Source organism: Ochotona curzoniae, unplaced genomic scaffold (genome assembly GCF_017591425.1).
Source record: "Ochotona curzoniae isolate NIBS_2020 unplaced genomic scaffold, NIBS_Ocur_1.0 scaffold_4701, whole genome shotgun sequence".
NCBI classification, from domain to species: domain Eukaryota; kingdom Metazoa; phylum Chordata; class Mammalia; order Lagomorpha; family Ochotonidae; genus Ochotona; species Ochotona curzoniae.
Window position 1 is genome coordinate 55,148,746 of NW_024467122.1, and position 19,031 is coordinate 55,167,776.

The following is a 19,031-nucleotide window of genomic DNA, read 5'->3' on the forward strand; positions in this document are numbered from 1 at the left end:
AAATGTTTTTTAAGAAAGTTTTTGAGTACTAAATCAGTCACTTTGTTGTGTGTTCAGATTTCCTGTTTCTCCTTCTTTTTTTAGTATTTGTTCTATTTACTTGAAAGGCAGCATTACAGAGAGTAAGAGAGAGAGAAAGAGGCAGATCTTCCTTCCGCTGGTTCGTTCCCCGAACACTTGCCATAGCTAGAGTTGTGCCAGTGTGAAGCCACACGCGTTCTGGGTCTCCCATGAATGCTCAGGGACCCAAGCACTTGGATCATCCTCTGCTTTCTTCCCGGACACATTAGCAGGGAACTGGATCTGAAATGGAGCAGATGAGACTCAAACCAGTGCCCCTATGGGAAGTCGGTACTGCAGATGATGGCTTAACTTGCTACGCCTCAGGTCCAGCCCCTTCTGTTTCTTCCTGAATTAGTCTTGGTAGTTTGTGTCTTCTTAGATGTTTCTTTATTCAATGCAGATCGTCTCTTTTGTTGGCCTAGTATAGAGAAGTCTGCGTGTCCGTGGGTTATGAATTGTGAACTCCATCATTCGGGTACAGGAGCACATGCACAGTTCATATGCAAACGCTGTGCTGTTTTCTAGAAGAGATTTGAGCAACCTCGGAGTTGGTACCTGTGGCGGTACAGACAGTTCCCCAAGGATCCCAAGGGATGCTTGTGTTCATTTATATTGCTGTAAGGTCTGTAGTAACATATCCCGTTGTTTTCAGACTTTAGTAGTTTGTATCTTCTCTTACTTCTGGTCAGTCTAACTGAATAACTGTTAACTGTAACATTTTCAAGAATCAAAAGTTAGTTCCTATTTTTTTCTTTTGTTCTCTATTCTGTGCATCTTTGTTCTAACATTCATTATTTCCTTTCTTCTGCTTATGTTGGATATAGCTTTTTCTAGTCTCTTCTCTTTTAAAGTTTTTTGTTTTGTTTTGTTTTGTTTTGTTTTGTTTTTTGGAAAGGCGGATTTACAGAGAGAAGAAGAGCTGGAGATCTTCCATCCGCTGGTTCACTCTCCAAATGTTTGTAATGGCCAGAATTTAGCTGATTTGAAGTAAGGAGTCTTCTCCACATCTCCCACGTAGGTGCGGGTCCCAAGACGTTAGCCCATCCTCTACTGCTTTTCCAGGCCTTAAGTAGGGAACTGGATGGAAAGTGGAGCAACCGGGACATGAACTGGCACCCATATGGCATCCTGGCACTTGCAACATAAGGATTAGGCAATTGATCCATTATGCTAGGCCCTCTAGTTTCTTAAGGAGGAAAATTTGGTTCCAGAATTGAAATTTTTCTTGTTTAGTGTGGACATTCACAATTTTAAATAGAGTGAAAAATGAAATAACTTATAAAAAGGTACTAACTGGGTTTTTACATAATGGGAGTGAACCTCTCCATATGACAAGGCAGGTAACTGATTTTTAATATTTTCTGCATTGCTGTTTCATTTGATATTCATTGTGTTTAACTTTGTGTTGAGGCTTCTCTGTGGTCTGGACTGATTTTCTAGGACATGAAAATTTTATACGAATGAGACTTGGTTCCTGAGCTCATTCAGCTTTGCGTTATTTGTTTTGTGGCAGAGGAAACCCAAGGGATGTGTCCTCTTTCTGAAGTCAAGTTCTTCCCCCACATTAGAAGGGAAACTAAAATTCTTTGCTCATTGCTAAGAAGTGTCATTTTCACATGCAGGATTGTACTTTATAATTTTCTGATTAACTACAAATTCAATGGTCAACACCATTGGATCAGCTGAATTCGAGCAGAAACCAGGCAGTTTTCGTCCTCCTTGGTGATTCTGTTTCACTCACCAATGAGGCCAGGTATCCACTTCTATCCTAGATATTGTATGCGTCAGAAGAGAATCAATGAGAATCCTCTGTAGACTCTAGAGAAAGCCTCCTAGTAGTCCTCAACAAGCCGCCTTGGTGGGTAGAGGGGCCAGGGCCCAAGATTTATAACAGCCACAAGGCCATCTCTATCCCACCTGGAAAGAGATTACATAACTTCACTCCCCATCTTCCTGTATCTTATCAACATAAGAGAGTGTAAGGCTGGAAGGCTAACATATTTAATCTTCTGGAATACTGTCAAGTAAATTCATCAGCATTTGGGGTAAATGGGCCTTGAACATGGTTGACATAATTACATGAGTACACAGTAATCCTTATGATGGAGCACTTTCTCAGCAGGGCTACCTTCATCCTTTTTGTTCTGAGGATCAATTGACTACCCCCTATCACCTGTTTCCTAATTGCCCTCCTTTCCCGTGCATCTTCAATTCCAGAAGTTCCCCTGGTGAAAGAGCACCAATGGTCCATACTAATTGTCATGTCGGCTTTCCCTGCCAGCCGCCTGTCTCTACTGTCAGCAGAACTACAAGTTACAGAGGATGAAAATGGTGCAAGCCGAAAGTCAAGTGCAATCTTAATAATTGCACTTGAAGATTCAGAGAGCCTCCCTAGAGGTACAGATAACTCTGTCTGCATGTAAAACCCATGGCTGTCCTCATGGTGAGGTGGCTGGAGTAACTTCTCAACAGTGAAAGTGAAGTTCCTGGTGTGTAGAAACGCCTCCACTTGGAGATACGGGTTACAGAAACCGTGTTTCCATGTTGTTCTTTCCTGGCTGTGAAGAGAATGAAAAATGTGGGAGGGAAAGGAGAAACAGAAATTTTCAGCAGGGAAAATGCCCTCCAGGAAAAAAAATTATATTGGAAAATACATTTCCTTATAAGCCAATGAAACATTTCTGCATGAAGAGGATTTTTAAAGATTCACAAGGCTTCATTAAGGCAGAGTAATAACTATGAAGGTATGATATGGAGAAGATTTGAGATTTGTAAATTATTAAATTATATTTGGTTTGATCTTAATTTTTAAAATGGATTTTATAGATGAGTGAAAAAATGGGAGACTATTCACTAAAATAAATGAAGATCCTTAGCTGTTGAAACTACAGATAATTCTTTCCTTGTTGCATTTTTAAATGTTAACTGTTTTATACATAGAAACTATATTAGTTGGTGAATAGATAGAAATTTTATCATAAAATATTGTTAAATGTTGATACTATTTAGACTGTAATGAACTTTTTTTTTAAAGATTTATTTTTATTATTTTTTATTGGAAAGGCGGATATACAGAGAGGAGAGACAGAGAGGAAGATCTTCCATCCAATGATTCACTCCCCAAGTGAGCGCAACGCCAATGCTATGCCGATCCGAAGCCAGGAGCCTCTTCCGGGTCTCCCACGCGGGTGCAGGTTCCCAAAGCTTTGGGCCGTCCTCGACTGCTTTCCCAGGCCACAGGCAGGGAGCTGAAAGGGAAGCGGGGCTGCCAGGATTAGAACCGGCGCCCATATGGGATCCTGGGCCTGCAAGGCGAGGACTTAACCACTTGCGCCACCGCGCCGGGCCCGTATAATGAACTTTTTAATTTACTATTAAGATATGTAGGGAAATGAGGAATTTTGAGGAAAAAATGTGCAGGTAGAGATAAAGAAAAAGCATTAAGTTGGCATGCGTACGTCTAAATTCTTTTCTTTAATCCAGTAAAAGATATTGAATAAATACATTTCCAGATCTCAGTTTTGTTTTTAAACCATAAAATAAGGAGAGGGTGTCAGCTTATCTCTAGGATTGCTTCCGTCTCTGCTCTGTTCAGTGCGTCCAGAAACAGACTGTGTAGCCATGGCAAGCTACTGCCACCTCGTGGCCACTATCAGATGTGAAGCACTCTGTTAAAGGGAAGGGTCACCAGCATGGATTCATTCACACTGGTGCGTGCCTAACATCTTACAGGTCAGACTCATCATCCGCTCGACTTCGTTTTCTTGAGCTGATGTAAGTGAAGCCACCAAGACCTGAGCTGGCACATACCTCCTGAGGTATCATTTAGCCTCTTTTGAGTCCCTTTCTGAAAAACAGAGATAAACATATCCGCCTTGTATTTCTAGAAGATTTAGACATGGAGGACGTAATAGTGTCTTAGACGGCACACAAGAATGTTTTAACAATAAATGCTAATTATTCTCAGGAAAGCCACAAGCTGGTAAGAGAAATAAATATAGAAATATTTGCAGTGTGTGATATGCTATGAAAGTAAGAGCAAGGCACATTCAGAAAATGGCAAAAACAAAGGTTAAATGGACTGAGCCAGAAGGACATGGGGGAAGCTTTCTGGACTGAAACCTGCAGTGGAGGCCAGTCACGTGAGAGGTTTGCTTGTATTTTGTTCGGTTTTGTTTTGAACAGCTCTTAAAAGTAAATGTATTCCAGTTCAGGACTATTACACAGTTCATGCAAAAGTTTTTGGCAAAGAATAACATCACCAGAACTGAGCTTCAGGAATCTCTAAATGCATCTCAGGCAGGACAGTGGGATTAGGGCCCTGTTGCCAAAACAGCTAGGTAATGAGCAAGAGAATGGCAAAGGAAAAACAAACAAACAAACAAACCAAAAAAAGGATGGAAATGACACTGAACAACTGCAAATCTGAAGTTACAAATGGATCTTTCCAGGATGCCTAAAGCCCCTGTGTTATTGTCCTTGAGATAAAGGGAAGCTAAGACGTGCCGACTAACATGAAGGCAGTCCAACCAACCATAGTTTTAGGAGTATGCTTCAGGATTCCTGGTTCTGAGACCAGTAATACCCCCTCCCCACCCATGAGAGATACTAACCATACTTTCCACTAAGCTGTGAACACTGAACTAAATATGTACACACTGCACAGTACATAGGAAAGTAAATGTTGTGACTAGTTCTACTGTGCTAGGGGCTATTAGAGGAACTTAATGACCCCGTGCTCTCCCACAAGTCCACTCACTTTGCATGTTAGAAAGTGTTGGAGTGCAGCCTGGGACGCCTTGCCTTGGGACCCCTGCGTCTGGTATTGAAGCTGAGCTGGAGTTCTGCATCCGCTTCCAGTGCAGCGTTGTTACCGTGCCTGGGAAAGCAGCTGATAATGGTCCCAGTGCTTGCGCCCCTGCCACCCATGTGGGAAGCCCAAATGAAGTTCCTGGCTCCTGACTTCAGCCTGGCCTGACCTTTGAGAAGTGACCCAGCAGATGGAAGAGTCTTTCTGCCTTGCTCTCCTTTTCTGTATTTATGTGCTACAAGCCAATTTTTAAAAGAAAGGGTATTATACTTAGAGGGAAAAAAGTCCCAAGTGTGCCCCATTTTGAAATCCCCATGGGATTTATAGTGACTTAACTTTCAGTTGACAAGTATTTTTTTTTTTTCCCCTTCTGGCATCCCAGAGAAGCAGGCAATTTCAGAAGTGATATCTTGACAAATAGTGTCAGGGATCAGGACAAATGAGAGGCAGTTCTCCCAGAATGTAGTTTGAGGAGAACCAAGGCAAATAATGATATAGTCCCCTGCAGGTGCATGTTTGAAATGGAAACATCTGAAATGCAGCTGATAGGGAAAATATTGCGCAGGAAGGCCTGGCTCCTGCTTAATGCGAAGGGTCGGATGGTTCTGTAACGGTGAATAAATAATACGGCTCAGGAGAAGAGAAGGTTCCTGTTGACTGAGACAGTGTTTAGCTGTCATAGAAGAGATGAAACACTTTTTCACAGTCAGGAAGATCAGCACACAGCCAAAGAAGAGAAGTTGTTTGATGATATGGCAATCAAAACTTCAAAGGGTAAGTTAAGAATGTTTCCTAATTCATTTCAGCCTAAACTGATCGCCGTGCCCCGTCTCACGCTGCCCGCCAGCTCCTTCCCTGGAATATGTTACCCAGTCTCCTTGGAATTATTACCCTGTCTCCTTGGAATGGAAACTGTGTCAGACTCTGAGGGTGAGTGGGAAGGAAAATGGTGTTGGCAGGAAGGAGGAAGCGTTTTTTCAATCAAGAGTCATAAGGAAGTCCTGACATGGTCCCACATGTGTGGGAGCGATGGCACTTGCCCATGGCAACACGTCATTTGACAGGAGGCCACAGGGGTGCAGCTATTCGTTTCTCACCTCCAACTCAGTTTCTTTCCTCCTCCTGGGAATGGGAAAAGGGTCCACTTTGATATTAATTACCTAGAATGAGTTCCCTTTACTATGTTTCCACACATGCTTTCCACTTCAAAAATTTCAGGTTTTTGTCTTCCAAAATCCATCTAAGACTGCTCCTAGTGGGAAGTTTGACTTTGTAACTGCTGCGAAGCAAAACCCATCTTTTCTAGGCTACAGTAGACCTGGTTAACTTAAAGGAGCAGCCACCCACAAATGTTAAGGAAGATAGGAGGGTGGCTGGTTAAATACCCTGGGCTTCAGGGCCCTGCACCTGGCTCTCGCCTCTTCCTGCAGTTCATCACCTGGGAGTTGACATTCACCAGGCTTTTGGGTCACCTTTGATGAGCGGGCGTGGGACCTGCAATGAGAGCTAAGTCCATTGGCTACTGTACAATGGTTGAATAGCAGAGAGAAAAACATTTATATGTAAAGATGCTTTATGTACAATTAAAATATCTCATTGAAAATCTTTCATTTTAGAAGACAAAGTAATCACCTGCTTGCTGTATTTTACTTGTGCTTTCTCTCCCCAGCACAAGCTGGTAGGCATAGAAGATGCTTTCAAAATGCTTTGTCCTCATGGAATCATATGTGCCCATTTCTCTGAAGAGTCAGTTGTCAGAGTTTGGATCCAGATAGAAAGAGGGAAGTGGGCGTTAGGTCACAGGGTTATGCCGCACTTGGGACCCTGATAATGTCCAAAGGAGGCAGTAGATGATTCATGAGGCATTTGGGCCCTTCCCACCCCAATGAGATCCTGGAGGGAGTTCTCTGAGCTCCTGATTCAGCCTGGCCCAGCTCTGGCTGTTGCATGTATTTGGAAAATGAACCAGAGGATGAAAGGTCTTTCTTTGTGTCTCCTTTTCTGTCATTAAAAATACATAAACAAAGCAATCTTTTGCAAAGGAGAATACGATTAGTAGGAAGAAGAGAGCTAGCCTTCATTGCTGAGTGCTATACTACTTGTATTCATTTTACTTAAACAAGGTTTCTTGTAAACCTGAGGCAGAACTCTTCCTAGGGTGAAAACTGGTTTCTGTATTTTAAGGGATCAATGAGCCCATCTCATGGATTACGCTGTGTTTGAATCAGGTTCCAGGGCAGCCTGTGAGGGAGGACGGGCAGAGAAATATAAGGGACTCAGAAGTTGTAGGAAGGGCTAATTCCAAAATGGAATAGGAAAGGAAACCAGTGAGAAATGTCCTTGCTAAGAAACTTTGTGTTCATTTTTTGGTTAGGGAACTCGTAAGCATATACAACAGCAGAGTGAGCCTCCTGCACTTACCACGCAGCCTCAATCATCATCACCCTGAAGCTGATCCTTGCAATCCTACCCACTTGCTCCACTCCTAGTCTCTAAGGAGTTTTTGAAAGAAGCTGTAAGGTTGTATGACAACCTGTGCTACCTTTTATTATGTTTGCTGTAGCACCCCCTAATTACTCAAATCTCAGTAAGCTTCTGTAGTGTCAGTGGCACCTTGGAGTAGGTGGGTGAAAATAAAGACAGTAGCGTCAAGTGCGAAGCAGAGCTGTGCGTATTGTGTGTAATTAAAATGAAGAGTGACTCTAGGGGCCTGGAAGACTTGGGGACAGGCAGACAGCTGGCATCTAGGTGCCAGTTGCATATTCCAACTTTCCTTTTCCTTGAAAGGAAAAAAAAAATACTAAATTTAAACACCATCTTTGGTTTGCTCAGTGAATAATTTCCCTTCCCGGCTCGTCTATAGACATCAATGGGAAGCATTTACTCTCCAGGGCGTCTTTCAAACACACAATCACTCAAGCAACAGGGGCAGGGAAGCACTTCCAATCCCAATTACTGTTAATGTTCCCAAGCAATTCCATGTAGCCCTGCTTCGGTCACTGTTCCTTAACAAGTAGTGAAGCCAACAAAAGTTACCAATGTTTGTGGCATGTGAACCTTAATACTTATGTGATTCTCCCATAGCATTCTTAAGGGGGAACTAAACATGGAAAAATAGAGATAACAATTGAAATACACATTTGTCAAATTGATAACATGCTTTAAATTCATAGATAAGCAGAGGAATTTCAGAGATGAAAATCATCTCTTCTTAAGCTCCATAGTTGATAATGACTCAAATACATCCAGTGTTGAAACAGTTGGGTTTTTGTCTGTGTGCATAGAGCTCCACTTTCAGCTCAGTTACCTCCAGAAAGCCTTATCTTAAAAACCATTTCTCCAGCTGGTATAGTGGCCTAGCAGCTAAAGTGTCGGGATCCCATATGAGCGCCGGTTCTAATCCCGGCTACTGCACTTCCCATCCGGCTCCCTGCTTTTGCTCTGGGAAAGCAGTCCAGGACGGCCCAAAGCCTTTGGATCTTGCTCTCTGTCTCTCCTCTCTGTATATCTGACTTTTCAATAAAAATAAAATAAATCTTAAAAAAAAATCATTTCTCATTTCCTAGAGCAGAGATTTTTTTTTCTCTTTGAGAAAATGGTAATTTTCTTGTCTGTATCAGCTGTTTTTCTAAGGAAAAGATAGCAATTCAGTGTGAGAAATGCAAATTTTTTAAGTCATATTAAGACAATAGATTGTTGAAATTCTTGCTAACCAGAGGCCTTCAGAACTAATATCCAGACATCCACTAGATGTCACTTGAAGCTTGCATTTTGGTAAAGGCACTTTTTTTTTTCCAAACTTGGTTTATCTGCAATTATAAATTGACAACTCCCAGTTGGTTAAAATTGGCAGAAAGCAAGATGCAGCAACGTTTGAGTGAAAGCAGGCAAAAGTCATTAGATGAGAACAATGATTACAACTTTACATAAGATTTGGGTGGTTGCAGGTTCGCATAATCCCGCCTGGCCTTTGCCAGGGAGAAGGGAAGCCAGCAGCTTTGCCCTCCTGCTGCGCTGAAACAAAAATGGAAAATTGTAATGAACAGCTAGGTTTTTCCTATCTCCCATTTTCTTTTTAATTTTTTTTCCCCTCTTCCCTCCCTATTATTAGGAGAAATCGACTTTAAAAATGTGTGCTCTTTAAGGAAGTCATTTACAGCACTTGTAAGGTTAATTCTTTGTTCTATCATCTACCCACAAATTAAAAACTGTTTAAGCCTCTTTATCTCGGTGAGATACCTCTGACAAAGGGAGATGGGGAAGATCTGTAAGAATGTTGCAGATTCTTTGGAGTAATCCGTTTCCTGTGTTTGGGAAACAAACAAAAATTCTAATAATTCCAGAACAGACCATGCATCCTGGGGCTTTGTTTTGTGTATTTGTTTATTTATTTATTTTTTTTTAACTGTCATTGTAGTTCGGCTTCATGATTGTTAAATAAGTCTCAGTATTAAGTAAACTTCTCCGACCCTGCCTATTTCCTGTCTTGTCAAACCTTTACTTGTCGGTGTTCTTTTTTGTGGTGTGTGCAGCATGATGTTTTTGGCATGCCTTACATTTTTGACTTGCAAAACTCTGTGACCTCAAGGGTGAGAAAAGTGAATGCTTGCTTCAGTACCTCCCAGGGCTGCAATCTTAAAAAGTGTCCTGGTACATATGTGTCAGAGTGGTTAAAGAATGGCCAGCATATGTACTGCTCAAATATCCCAAATAATCACTGGGAATTGCTTTTTACCAAGCCAGTAAAGGAATTAGATCAGTTGAATATTTGCTGAACATTTTGCTGCTACAAAAACTTGCTTCATTGCTCCAACTGGCTTAGCTAGATTTACTGTGATTTGCTTTCATTTACTGCATTTTGTCTAAATAGTGCATATTTTTATAAATATGTTTTCACAGCAACACTTAGTTTGTGGCAGAGGCATTGCTATCCAAGGCAACTAATGGAAGAAATATCTTGTTGCTTCATCTTTGAAAATAGCCGTATCAATGGGAATCAAATGGATCACATGAGAACTACCACAATCAAAGTGTCAATCAAGGGCATCCCTACCCCTGCATCCTTTAAGAAAAGTAGCTGTTTGCCAGCATCTTTCCCTACTGTTGGACATATTTTTTATTTTTATTTTTTAATAATAGGAGCATTGTGGAAATAAAAACAGGGTAAACATCTTTTGCATTTAAAGTTGAACAAATGTTAAATCTTTACCATTAAGTATTAAAAACTAATTAGAGGGCCCTGCGGTGCGATAGCATAGTGGTTAAAGTCCTCGCCTTGCACACACTGGGATCCCGTATAGGCGCCGATTCTGATCCCGGCAGCTCCATTTCCCATCCAGCTCCCTGCTTGTGGCCTGGGAAAGCAGTTGAGGACAGCCCAAATCCTTGGGACCCTGCACCCGCGTGGGAGACCCAGAAGAGCTCCTGGCTCCTGGCTTCGGATTAGCTCAGCTCGAGCCGTTGCACTCACTTGAGGAGTGAACCATCAGACGGAAGATCTTCCTCTCTGTCTCTCCTCCTCTCTGTAAATCTGCCTTTCCAATAAAAAATAAATAAATCTTAAAAAAAAAAACTAATTAGAACCTGAAGAGAGTGGATTGAGTCCACATGAAGTAATCGAGAAATAAATTTTGATGATTACATAGCAATACTTCTGATAATTTTCTGAAAAATTTCGGCTAATAAAAATCTTCTAAGAAGCTGAAGCTGATGAAATTCGGTAAAAACAAGGCAAATCAAACAAACAAAAAACACAAACTATCTTCTGAAAGTGTTCTGTTTTCTTTGCTGACCTAGAAACGCAGTCCTGACTGAGGGCCTGCTAGGCTCCAGGGCAGAAGACAAGCTGAGGATTGAAAGCTGCACTCATCATTCTGACCTGGAACACCGCTTCTGTAAAGGTCTGGAATGGCGAGCTGTGAGCCCGACGCCCGCTACTCGTAGCCACATGTTCACACTTCACTCCATGACCCTTTGTCATCAGAAGCATCTTTTTAGAAGTCTCTCTCTCTCTCTCTCTTTTTTTCCAAGAACTGAGCCTATAGTGATTTAGGTTGTATTATCAAGATTTACTTCATTTCTGTCATGCATGTATCCTCTTACACCATTGGATCGTCTCCCTTATGTAGAAAAAAAAAAAAGAAAAGAATGCCAGATACTAATATATCACCCTTCAAAAGTACCTAAAAATTCAAAGCCATCATTTTTTTTTAAGATTTATTTATTTTTATTACAAAGTCAGATATACAGAGAGGAGGCGAGACAGAGAGGAAGATCTTCCATCCGATGATTCACTCCCCAAGTGAGCGCAACGGCTGATGCTATGCCAATCTGAAGCCAGGAGCCAGGAACCTCTTCTGGGTATCCCACACAGGTGCAGGGTCCCAAGGCTTTGGGCCGTCCTCAATTGCTTTCCCAGGCCACAAGCAGGGAGCTGGATGGGAAGTGGAGCTGCTGGGATTAGAACTGGTGCCCATATGGGATCCCGGCACATTCAAGGTGAAGACTTTAGCCACTAGGCCATGCCACCAGGCCCAAAAGCCATCATGTTTTAAAGAATCCCCCTTCAAGTTACAAAAGTTGAAAACCCAAAATAGGGCCCAGTGCCATGTCATGGCTCAGTGGCTAAATTCTTACCGTGAAATGCCAGGATCTCATATGGATGCTGCTTCATGTCCCAGTTCCATTTGCTATCCAGGTTTCTTCTTAGGGCCTGGAAAAGCAGTAGAGGATGGCCCAAGGCTCCCTGCTTGTGGTATATAAAAACAGCAGATGAAGGCCCAAAGCCTTGGAACGCTGTACTTGTGTGGGAGACCTGGAAGAAGCTCTTGATTCCTGGCTTTTGATTGGCTCAGCTCCTGCTATTGTGGCCAGTTGGAGAGTGAACCAGAGAGTGGAAGATGTTTCTCTGTTTCTAATTCTCTCTGTAAATCTGCCTTTCCAGATAAAATAAATAAGCCTTAAAATAAAATCCAAAATATCTTACTCTCCACCCCTTACTCCCCCAAGTTACTGGCAGTCTTGGCTCTATTGTACATCTGGACTTTTAAGTCTTGGGTTCAAGTCTTAGCTCCATCAGTCACTAATTGCGCATTTGGACAAGTTGATTTCTGTTTGCTCCAGTGTTCTCTTCTGGTAAGGTGGGGAATCTAGGCCGTTTATGATAACTCTTTGGAAAGTAAATACATTCAGTTTGCAAGGACATGACCTAATATCCAGTAAATGGTAGATAGAATCAACTATTATTGCCCTAATAAACTTTGGTCGCTTGGCATTTCATAGAGTTTATCATATTTTCTAATGAGACCTCTAAAAAGAGTTGATAGTTTGGGATCCAATTTTCTATTTCACTACAGCACCTGAAAGTTCAACTGGCATTTGGTTTGAAATTAGTTCTACCATGTTACTATTAACAAAAGAATCAGTGAACTTTCTTATTATAAATGCTTCCAGCAGAAAAATATTTTAAAATTACTTTTGAACATCCATTAAACTAGGGGAATAGTTTGAAAAACAGTCATTAAATATTTGCCCATTAAGAATAAATGCAATGGGCAAAATGGAACATGTTCACTTGTTATTTGTTTCCTACTTAAAAAAAATAAGTCTAAATCTAAATAGCTGTTGGTTTATTTAGTCTGAAATATCACTAATGTCTTGTAAAGAGTTGACCAGTAATAAATGCAGTTCACACCCACAGAACAGTCTTGCGCATTACGACCATATTTGAGAGTGTTTAGCAATCTTTAATGCCTATGGGTTAAGAGGGCATAGGATTAATATAAATAATCTGGTTAATCGTAGAGCAACTTAAGTAGTATAGTTCTACTGTGGCAGCAATCCAGCATAAACAAGAGTGCTCATCCAATATTCAGCTGCAGTGTTTACCACAAACATATTGACCAAAGAAATGTAAACAAAATAAAACTGACCAAATTCAGACATTTTACAAATGACCACTCATGTCTCTCAATTACAGATGCACACCAGGAAAGGTTAAAATGAGGGGATCCATCTGCATTTGTCCTTCACTGGATGGGAGTCTCCTTACTCGCTGATTGGAGTATTAAGTCTCCCATTGGTTGCAGTTCCAACGAGCTAGCTACTATTACAACAGTGCCTCTCATAGAGGGTTTGAGAGTCCACATAAGCTATCCTGCTTGCGAATTGATAAAGGCAGTATAATTTTCTACTTACTTACACACATTTAAATTTTAGATGTTTGAATGGTTCAGTCTGTATTTGTCAGATTTGCTACTGTGTATGTATGTGTGACATCAAAAGCAGGACAGAGGTCTTGAATTACGAATTCAGTCAGCTTTTCCATTCTTTCGCACTTACTCATGTTCTCATCATACCTACTGCCAGAAAGTTGCAAAAATATTTTCTGGCTAATCTACATGATAACTAGGTAAAGTAGGCCTCACCATCCCTTTCTAAAACTAACACAACATAGACTTCCTAGCAGAAACTGCTTCTGTATATTCTGACCTTGCAGGCAACTCTTCCCACTGGACCATGACTCTGCTGAAGAAGCTTGATGTGCCATGTGCTGGTTTGGGGACTTTCTTTGGATTTGCTTAGTGTCCTGAGATCCCTGGAAGGCCTTTCTATTGGCCAAAAGACCCAAAGTCTTTGTTTCACATGTCCTAGTTTTTTTGTTTTTGTTTCTTTCGCAGCAAGACAGAGCTCGCATCTGCAGGTTCACTGCTCAGATACCTGCCATGATCGGCCAAAGCCAGGAGCTAGGAACGCATTCCTTTGTGGGTGGCAGAGACTGGGCCATTTGTGTTGTCAGCCCTGTCCCGCAGGCTCTGCTTAGCAGTGAGCTGGAATCAGGAGCTGCAGTGGAGCGGACTGCAGGCACTCTGACATGCGAGGCAGATTCTTAACCACTAGGCCAATCACTCACCTCATGTTATTTCAGTAGGGAAAGCAGTAGGGAAGACAAATTATTCTCTGCCTACAGCTTATCCAGAAAAAAGTCTATTTGCCCTTCCAGATCTGCCTTTTTGGGTTTTCAAAGTTCAACTAGAATCCTAAAAATGAGAAGTTTGAGGTGGCAGGTAACTGGATTGCATTAAAGATGGTCTATCTGCAGTGGGGAGGAAGTAACACCAGCATATTCTGAATTTCCTTCCGTCTTAAAGTACTTTAGGGACGTTTGTGGCTGTTTCTCATCTGTCTCTTCTCTGCTCCCAACAGCTCATTCCTACTTACACATCAGTGCAGCTTTCGGGATGTCGAGCCTCCTTAATGTCCCAGTGCATTCATCTCCTGGCCAGTGGACCTGAGTCTGCCCCATCCAAATAGTGAGTGTTCTGTTTTTGTTTTTGTTTTTGCTGGAAATTAGCAGGTGAAGATGCCCTTTCCTTTCTAACAGACCTGCACCAGGAGGCATGAGGCCCTGCACAGAGTAGCAGTCATTCCCCCAGGATCAAGTGAGATGCCAATCTTAGGGTGACACTGGCTTGTAAAGCAGAAATGAAGAGAAAGGGATGGAATAATCGGTAATGCCTGTGCTGCATTACCCCGACTCTTGATATTTCATACAAATGAGTAAGCTACCTTGAGCTGGATTTTTTGGTTACTCACCACTTTCAGCATTTTAATTACACGAGTTTCTAATGTTTTTCCATGTTGGTGCTTGTTGGCCTCCTGAACTTGTAGGAATAGACCCTTCGAGCTAAAGCTTGCCTATTTTCAAGGTATCCTGTCCTCTTTAATTCAGCCTACTTTAAACATGCACACACAACACATTGAGTCTTCCCAATCAGGATTTAAAATAATAGCGGAAAGTGATCACATCTCGTAATTCTAAGCCCTGGCACCTTATGTCACTGTTAACTGTCATGGAGCAGACTGCTGAAATAACTTACACATTCACCTCAGGGCCCTGTCTGCTTTGAAGTACCTTGAGGTGACAATTTCACATCTCAGCCTTATGGGTTTCTAGAAGATTCTGGTATGGTTTTACAACTTCTCACAGATCCATTCCCATGCAAAGGATGGTGCTCTATCTATGTTTAAGAAAAATCAATTGCAATCAAAATGTGCTTTGCAATCAGTTATATTATTTCTTAGGGTTTCTGAGGGTTTCCTGAAATGCGTTTTAATGACTTCAACATGGTACTGAAATACTTAATGTACGTAGTTGTAGATGCCAATACAATGACAAGACTTAGATTAAAAAAAATAGCAGCGCTGCATCTGCCTTTCTCCACACTGCATCAAGACTCTTGCAGCTGTGTGCTGTTTCCTTTGCTTTCATGGTTCTAAGCACTAAGCATGTTCAGGTTTTGCCCTTTCAAATGTAGGCACGCTTGTTTTCTTCTGGGGCTCATGAGAGCTTAACTTTCTTACTGAATCCTATGGACATACAGTTGTCCCAATTTCCTTCCTCTTGTCCTCCTAGTATAATTATCTGATAATATTTTTCCTAATTTGTAAATGAATCACATATTATGGTAACATGCTTCTGTAACATTTTTTGAATTTCTGATTTTTACTAGTAATAGCCTTTTATGTTGTGTTTAGTTTCGCTCGCTTGTACTTATCGTTAACTACACCCAAAATCCTCTAATTGAATGGCAACACTCCCATTTTTTTTAAGATTTATTTATTTTTATTGGAAAGGCAGATGTACGAAGAGGAGAGACAGAGAGGAAGATCTTTCGTCCAGTGGTTCACTCCCCAAGCGGCCAAAATGGCTGGAGCTGAGCCAATCTAAAACCAGGAGCCTCTTCTGGGTCTCCCACACAGGTGCAGGGTCCCAAGTCTTTGGGCTGTCCTCGACTGCTTTCTCAGGTCACAGGCAGGGAGCTGGATGGGAAGTAGGGCTGCCGGGATTAGAACTGGCGCCCATATGGGATCCCGGCACGTTAAAGGTGAGGACTTTAGCCGCTACGCTATTGCGCCGGGCCCAACACTCCCAGTTTTGAACACTAGGATTATGTCATAGAGGAAGTTCTATGTGGTTTCTAGATTATGATAAACATAGGATAGAAATATAAGAAGTTAATAAAAGAAGCTGGATATGAGTATTTGGAAACTCTTGGCTCTGTACTACTCCACAATTTAGGTTTTATAAATTTTAAGATTTGTTTATTCTTATTGCATAGGCAGATTTACAAAGGAAAAGAGACAGAGAGAATGTTCTTCTGTCCACTGGTTCACTCCCCAAGTAACCTCTGTAACACAAGCTGAGCCAATCTGAAGCCAGGAGCCAGGAGCTTCTTCTGGGTCTCCCACACAGGTGTAGGGTCCCACGGCTTTGGGCCGTCCTCTACTGCTTTCCCAGGTCACAAGCAGGGAGCTGGATGGGAAGCAGAGCTGCTGGGACACAAGTCAGTGCCCAATGGGATCCCGGCACTTGCAAGGTGAGGAATCAGCCACTGAGCCATTGTGGCAGACCCTGTTTTGTAGATTTTAAAACTATTCTGAAACAAGCATTTTTTTCACAAGATCATCTATCAGTTGTTTTTCTTCTTCCTCTTTTTTTTTTCTTTCTTCTCGATGCTTCTCTCCTTCAGTCTCTCTGCCTTCAGCTTTGATCACATACCACTGGCTACCTTTCAACTTGCTGTGATTCCTTCTGGGACCCAGCATGTTCGTGTAGTTTCATTTCATCTCTGTCTTCTGCGTGATTTTCTATTGCCTAGATCCAGAGATTTTATAGTTTTTACTTAAAAAAAATCAAGATACAGCATACAGTGTGCTGAACTGAAGTGCCCTGCCCAGTGAATTTGCGTACACATCTATATTCACATAAGCACTGTGTAGATCAAGATAGTGAGTATTTTCAGCAGTCTGCCTGAACCCCTCAGGCCCCTTCCCAGTCAGTAATTTCCATTACTGCCTTTTGCTGCTCCAATAATCATTTATTCCTCTAATTTCTATCACTATCAGTTGATTTTGCCTGTTCTTAAGTTTTCTGTAAGACAATCACTCATATTTACCATTTGCAATCTGGGCTTTTTTTTTTTTAAGATTTATTTATTTTATTGGAAAATCAAATATAGAGGGAAGAAACAAAGAGGAAGATCTTCCATCTACTGATTCACTCCCCAAGTGGCTGCAATGGCCGGAGGCAAGCCTAATTGAAGCCAGGAGCCAGGAGCCTCTTCCTGGTCTCCCCCGCAGGTGCAGGATCCCAAGTCTTTTGGCCGTCCTCGATTGCTTTCCCAGGCCATAAGCAGAGAGCTGGAATAGCAATGGAGCAGCTGAGACATGAACTGGCGCTCATATGGGGTCCTGGCACATGCAAGGCCAGGATTTTAGCCACTAGTCTACTGTACCAGGCCCAGAATCTGGGTTTCTTTCTCTCATCATCATTAACACATTATTGTGTGTTCCAGTAGTTTATTCTTTGTTGTGGAATGTGGTATGAATATATAATATTTGTCTTATAATTATAGATGTTACATTCCTATACCTTCTGTTGCTCGCATGCACTCATTTCTTGGGTCATGTACTACCTATGCATGTAATTGTTGGATGAAAAGTAGACACTAAGTTTTTGGGAAACAGAATGGTTAGAAAGCTTTTGACAGCTGTTCCCAGCACCGTGGTATGTAGATTAAGCCTCTGTCTGCAGTGTCATCATCCCATATGGGTGCCAGTTTGAGTATTGGCTGCTAGACTTTTGAATCAGCTCCCTCCTATAATATGTCTGGGAAAGCAGCAAAAGGTATCTTAAGTTCTTGGAACACCTTGCGCATGTGGGAGATCTGAAAGAAGCTCCAGGCTCTTGGCTTCAACAGGCTCAGCTCTGGCTATTGCAGCTATTTGAGGATTGAACCAGAGGATGAAAGATCTCTCTGCCTCTCCTTCTCTCTCTGTAAATCTGCCTTTCAAATAAAAATAGATAGATCTTCAAAAACATTTTTGGTAGCTTGTCTTATGTTAGAGTATGCTACAGTAACTACTCGCTTTCTTAATTTTAACTTTTTAAAATTTACTTGCTTATATTTTTAATTTCCTGAAATGCAGAGACAAATCTTGCATTTACTGATTCACTTCCTAAATGCCTGCCTCACCCAGGTCGGTATAAGCTGAGGTCAGGAATCGAGAACTCCATTTAGGTCTTGTGGGAAAGACCCCAGCACTTGAGCCAGCATGTGAGGTCTCCCAGGATGTGCATTAGCAAGAAGCCTGATTTGGAAGCAAAGCTGAGACTTGAAACCAGGACTTTCAGTATGGGGTGTGGGCATCCAAAATGGCACCTTAACTGCCATGCGACGTGCCTACCCCAGGCCTCGTTTCTTAATAGTTTAATAGGACGGGTCTGTCTGGCTTATACCTAACTGGAGGACAGGAAGCTCCCAGGGAAGCTGGGTCGCATGGCGTGACTCCACGGTTGCTACTGCTTCAATTTTAGTGTTCTACCAGGTCAGTATGAAGTCTCTTCAGAAAACATGGAGTTTGCATCCATCTCTTCATCTCTTTGTCCAGGCGATAGCACGTGTCCCTTGCGTTCACAGCCACTGGATCAGATCGAATGGCCCTGCCTAATTTGGAAGCAATTGTCTTCTATGTATCCAAGAGGGGGAGGAGAAGCAGTAAGAACTGGTGAGCATGAATATCAGCACTTCATATATCCAACAGTATCTTGATACTAATTTCGTGCTGAAATGGGAGTTTGGCCAGGTTAAAGTAAAGTATAATTATTTTACTTTATGTGTTGTTGTTGTTGTTTAGTTTCTACTGTCATTGTTAAGAAATCTAATATCAGGCCCAGCACAATTGCTCTGTTTGCTAATTTTCACCTCACAAGTGCCAGCCTTCCGTATGGGCACTGGTTCATGTCCTGACTACTACGCTTCCCATCCAGCTCCCTACTTGTGGCCTGCAAAAATAATAGAGGATGGCCCAAAGCCCTGGGACCCTAAACCCATGTGGGAAACCAGGGAGAGGCTCCTGACTCCTAGCTTCGGATTGGCTCAGCTCTGGTTACTGTGGCCATCTGGGGAGTAAACCAGCAGATAGGAGACTTTTCTTTCTGTCTTCTCTCTGTGGATCTGCCTTTCCAATAAAAATAAATGTATTTTTTAAAAAAAGAAAAAAAGAAAAATCCAGTAGCATTATGTATGAAATATTTTTACTTTTAGAGACTTACAGAATTTTTAAAGATTTAATTTTTATTTTTAGTGGAAAGGCA

General features: G+C 41.8%; 1 long non-coding RNA gene across 1 annotated transcript; it reads left to right on the plus strand.

The window, feature by feature from the left end:
- Positions 1 to 5,624: 5,624 nt before the first annotated feature.
- Positions 5,625 to 18,436, plus strand: LOC121148976. The gene is made up of 4 exons (XR_005882606.1): positions 5,625 to 5,803; positions 10,670 to 10,773; positions 14,078 to 14,184; positions 18,326 to 18,436. It is a non-coding gene; the product is annotated as an uncharacterized LOC121148976 (long non-coding RNA).
- Positions 18,437 to 19,031: the final 595 nt, after the last annotated feature.